At 38.2% G+C, this 5,676-nt stretch overlaps 1 non-coding gene across 1 annotated transcript; it reads left to right on the top strand.

The window, feature by feature from the left end:
• Positions 1-454: 454 nt before the first annotated feature.
• On the top strand, positions 455-567 carry LOC140608980 (small nucleolar RNA SNORA44). The gene has a single exon (XR_012010980.1). It is a non-coding gene; the product is annotated as a small nucleolar RNA SNORA44 (small nucleolar RNA).
• Positions 568-5,676: the final 5,109 nt, after the last annotated feature.

The following is a 5,676-nucleotide window of genomic DNA, read 5'->3' as shown; positions in this document are numbered from 1 at the left end:
CATACTTTCTAACTATTTGGGTGCAATGCTTCTTTGTACATCTTGGCATTTTGAAAGTTGTATTGTTTTAACATTGAGAAAATACAATAAATATGAGTAAGAAGTGAAATGGTTTTCTTTTCCAACTCAAAAGTACAATGAGCAGATTCATGCTTTAAAGAGAAAAAAGGGTTAGCACAGCTAAATTACTATCCAAACTTCATTTTAGAAAATAATTTTCCTTCACATTTAGATTTTAACTTTCCCCTATATTTGCAGATTCGAATATAAGATGGCTAAACTTCAGCTGAAGCACATTATAAGGCATTCTCAAATATTAGGTTACTTTTATAAAACAGCCCCTTTCTTATTTATCACTTTAAAAAATAGTGTACAAATTAAGTGTAAAGCTCCTTAAAATTCTAAACTTCTCCCTGAACATGAATACTCTTTATCTTAAAAATAAAATTCTATTCAGCATGTTTCCAAGAGCTGTGGCCATTCATGGCCAAGCTAGAGCATCCTAAAGAGACTTTGACAGAACAGGTCAGCATAATATCTGCAACTTCCACTCACCTGCCTATAACAGCTCAGGACATGGGCTCGAAGTCACCTTCTTGAGTCCAGGTGTTTCCACAAACTTCCATGTAGATGGGTGTATTAGATCAACTTTTTGGTATAGACCAAAAAAATAAAATAAAATAAAATAAAATTCTATTTTACTCACATTTTCCTTCTTCAAATGAATAGTTGACTTAGTCATGAATTGCCTTGTGTCTGATACTTTTTTTTTTATTTCCTGAATGAATTCTTTTTGTAAATGGAACTTATGTCAGGATACCATCTCTGGCCCTTTCATAACTTTATTCTCTTTTCATTCCCTTTATTTCTTAAAGCCAAAGATAGAAGAACTCAAGAAAAGACATAGGAGTTTGAGCAAAAGGTTTGTTTATATTGAACAAGAAGGTTACTCTAAAGATAAACTCAGGATGGTTATTTTATCCATTTATCCTGAAATGGGGCCATTTTCAGCCCAGAGCCAAGGACAGGAGCAGAGACTCTAACTCTAATTTTATTGTGTTCAATGTGTTTTGGATGAACTAAAACAGCAAAATATAGGTTAATCTTCCCCAGCTGGAGGTAACTGGAGAAATGAGTCAAAATCCAGAAATTCATCTCATACACACACACCACACACTCCACTTTGTGCATATATTCATAAGATTACTCATATGTAATTCCATTTAGACCTGTACTATATTATCAATCCTGCCAACACTGTAATATAGACATTCCAATGCTCTAAAAAAAAAAAAAAAGCATATGAAGACATAACATCCTCTTCCACTGCTTTCCCAAGAACAATGCCAGTTATTCTCTGAATTTGAGATATGCAAAGGATACACTCTACCATCTGCTGCACTTGTTAATGAATGTGTGGCATCAACAGAACATAACAATGGGAAAGATTCTTGCAGAACTCCTAATTCCTCCATGAAAGCTGAAAAATTAAAGGTAAAGGGGAGTGGATGACATTCCAGAGGTCTCCTAGTAAGTTAGTGGCAGAGTAAGAAGCAGAATGTCTCTAGTCCTGAGCTTTTTTTGTAGCACAAAGTACCTTTGCTAACTAGCATTTAGTTGAAACTAAAGCCATGCTTTAAAAAAAATTAAATTAAATTAAAAAATAAAACAATGCTCTATCTTCCTTAAGTAATGTTAATATCATCCCAGGATTTCCTCCTACCTTATTAAGATAATTCTCTTAAATTATCTAAATTATTATTAAGATAATACTCAAAAAATATTTTGTCAAACTAGTTAGACAGATTTCCTTATCACCAAAAAGAAAACGATGAGGGGTGCCTGGGTAGCTCAGTGGTTGAGTATCTGCCTTTGACTCAATTTATTGATCCTGGGGTCCTGGGATTGAGCTCCGCATCAGGCTCCCCGCAGGGAGCCTGCTTCTCCCTCTGTCTCTCGGTGTCTCTCATGAATAAATAAATAAAATCTTTTTTTAAAAAATAAGGAAATGATGAGGTGTGCTAATATTTGTCAGCTGATGAGGAGGAAAGATGAAATGTGGTCAATGACTTCGGATGGTAAAAAATATGAGCAAGTTTGAGATTACAGATGCAGAGTTTCTGGAAAATCCCAGGACATCACTTCTGAATGTTTTTCTTTTGAAGCAGAAATCCCACTATTAATGTCTCCTTTGAGATGTCTAGTCCATGCCACAGTCAGAATACTTTCTTATGGGCAGACAGATTCACAGGAATCAGGAGGGTCATGAGATAGCACCAAGCGTTACAGCCCTGCACCCTTGAGCAATTGAAAAAGGATATATATTATCTGCACACAAATATAATTAACTAAAATAAGGCAGCAGAATGGGGTCATGTCCTAAGTACATTTCACTTCCAGATGTCGTTAGAAAGGCCCTCCTTCTCCCCTCAGCCCTATCTCCCCACAACACACAAAGAGACACTACACACACACTATCTCATTTAATATTCACAGTAACAAACAAATCTTTAACATTTATTAATGTTAGAGAGACTGAACAATCTAACGAATTGAATACACCCATGAAGCAAGTAGGAACACTTCAGAATTCTCCACTGATACCCAATTCACTATAACGATCTTAAAGCACATTTGTTGGCACACCCAAACTTCTGTTATGGACTCTTCTTTAGTTCATCTTTTAGTCTAGGTCAGGGTGTGTCAAATGTTAGTACACGTAAGAATTACTTGCTATAGGTGCACCTAGGTGGCTCCAGTGGTTGAGCATCTGCCTTCGGCTCAGGTCATGGTCCTGGGGTCCTGGATCGAGTCCCCACTGGGCTCCCTACAAGGAGACTGCTTCTCCCTCTACCTGTCTTTGCCTCTCTCTCTCTGTGTCTCTCATGAATAAATACATAAAATATTTTTTTAAAAAGAGAATTACTTGTTATAAACTTTAAAATTAATTATAAATATAAAACTATGTATACTATAGCTTATAGAAAAATTTGAGATTTTCAAGGGCAATTTTGACCACCTGTAATTTTTGCTTTACACTTTAGACATTAAAATCTCTGTTCCACGTAAAAGGCAACTCCATCACCTGGGCAGGTAGAGTCAGAGCTGGAAATGTGAAGCCATGACACAAGAGCCTTACCATCCAGATTGAGGTGTTCACGTTTTATCCATAATGTTGGGGGAATCATGGAGACTGTTGAGCAAGCAAGTGACACAGCAAAAAAATGTGTTTAATAAAATTAGTCTGGTCACTTTGAAAGAGATGTACTTGACAAGTGGAGTTGAGGGGGAGGCTGGAAGAAGGGTTACCAGTGTGCAGATCATTTCTGGGCATGAGATAAAGAGGCCCTAAATGGGGACAGTTGTAGAAATGCAAAAGAAGCAAGAAGCATTGCAAAGGAAGATCCTGATATCTGACTGGATGTGAAGGGAAATACTAATAATGTAGCATAGTTATTAAAACCCAAGACTTTTCCATTTTACAGATCAGGATTAAATTCTAATTTCCACCACCATCTAGCTGTATGATCACAAGCTTTTAAACTCCCTCTGCTGATTCACTTTATGCATCGACATCACCAGGCCATAGGCTGTCCAAACATCTGGGTTATCTGTGAGAATATCCCTGGATGAGATTAATATTTGATATCTATAGAGTCAGAAAAGAGATCGTTCTCCTTAATGTAGGTGCATCTCATCCAGTCAATTGAGAGCCTGAATAGAACTAAAAGGCCAAGTAAGAGTGAACTCCTCCTGCCTGAGAGCCTTGAGCTAGAACATTGTTTTTCCCCTTGGCCTTCAGATTTGAAATGTAAATCAGCTCTTCTTAGGTCTTGAGCCTGCTAGTTTTGAAACTAGAACTACACATCAGCTCTCCTGGGTCTCCAGCTTGCCAGCTGCAGATCTTGGGACTTCGCAGTCTCCGTAGTCACATGCACCTATTCCTTATAATAAATATATTTATATTTATATATATAAATATATTTAATAATTATATATAATATATAACTGGATCTATTTCTCTAGAGAATCTTGGCCAATACAATCACTAAGCTGCATTTTCTCTATATGTGCAACGGGCTCTATAAATTTACTCACAGTGATAATACAAGGATTAAAATGAAATAAGGTTAGGGCACCTGGGTGATGCAGCCAGTTGAGTGTCTGGCTCTCAGTTTTGGCTCAGGTCATGATCTCAGAGTTGTGAGATTGAGCCCATCATTAGGCTCCAGACTGAGCACAGAATCTCCTTGAGTTTCTCTCCACCCCCCATCCCCCGCTTTCTCTCTGAAATAAATAAAAAAATCTTTTAAAAAATGAAGTGAGGTAGGTTTGTGTGGCATTAAAAAAAATGTTAATGGTGAAAACAGAGCTTTTGAAAAATTAAGCTTGTTGAAGTGATATAGAGTTACTTTAATCTATAGGTTTCTTTTGCAGTAAACAACTGCTAAGAGTATGTGGGGTTTAGGTGAGAGAGGAGTGAGCCAGATGTGTGACAAGCATTTCCATGAACCCATGAGTGTGTGTTGAGCTGAGCAGGTTAATAGGGTCTTCAAAATATTTACAGAAGAATAGGAGTAAATAGCTTATGATTATGTAGTTACACTACAAAACTAATCATGGGTGAATCCTGAAGCTGCTGGAAGGTGTATCACAGCCTAACGGTTACCTCAGCTCCAGAGAGTAGCTGCAGTGCCCCACCTACTGCCAAGGATGGACTTGAGATCAAAATACAAAACTCCGTTCCAAGCATACTTTTGTGCTCACTGAAGCCTCCTTTTCTTTCCTGCACAACTCCAGCTTGAAAGACTTTCTCTCTGTGAAATTCCCTAGTGAGGAACAGAAAGCTCTTGCTGCTTTACTTACTTGGTACTCAGGGAGACATGATGAACTGCCTCAGATCCATCCTTCCCTTGGGATTTCCCATTGTCTTTGGGCATCACCTCTCTGTTTTTACTCTGTAATGACACTGGGGACTTCTAATCCCCAGGTTCTACACAAGGGATTCTCCATTATTCTCAGATTTCTACAATATATCTAGGGAGTCTTCTCATGCTCCTCCCCAAAGACTTGGCTGATGGATAGACTCAGGCTCCCTACATCAGGGATATGCACCCTATTCAGACCGTTGCTCTCACTACCATGCCTCCTCCCCTCCTCATCCCCTGGAGTCCTTATCAAGTCAAGGATGAGGAAAAGTATAAGTTTCACCAATATTATTTCTTCCTGATGCTGGTACTACACACATATCACAAATTTTCTGAATTGATTCCTCTGGGGCTTTGACTTTGACCTTCTAAACCAAGCTTTTAAAAATGACAAAGTGCAGGGTACCTGGGTGGCACAGACAGTTAAGCATCCAACTCTTGGTTTCAGCCCAGGTTGTGATCTCAGGGTCTCAAGATCAAGTCCTATATCGGGCTCGGCAGTCCACACACAGTCTGCTTGAGATTCTCTCTCCCTCTCCCTCTGTCCCTCCCACTCAGGCTCTCTCTATATATAAAATAAAATAAATAAATCTTAAAAAAAGTTTACAAAGTTTTCTTAAGATACCCAACCTGTACAAATCAGATGCTTCAGCACTCGAGACCATTTCCTTGGCCTTAAAATACTAGTGTTGAGCATTTTCTTGCTTCTCATACCTTGTATTTTCTATAATAGCATTTTGCTGAGGAT

Source organism: Canis lupus, chromosome 1 (assembly GCF_048164855.1).
Source record: "Canis lupus baileyi chromosome 1, mCanLup2.hap1, whole genome shotgun sequence".
Classification (NCBI taxonomy): Eukaryota; Metazoa; Chordata; class Mammalia; order Carnivora; family Canidae; genus Canis; species Canis lupus.
Note: the sequence above shows the minus strand (reverse complement) of the source record. Positions and strands in the feature narration are given on the sequence as shown.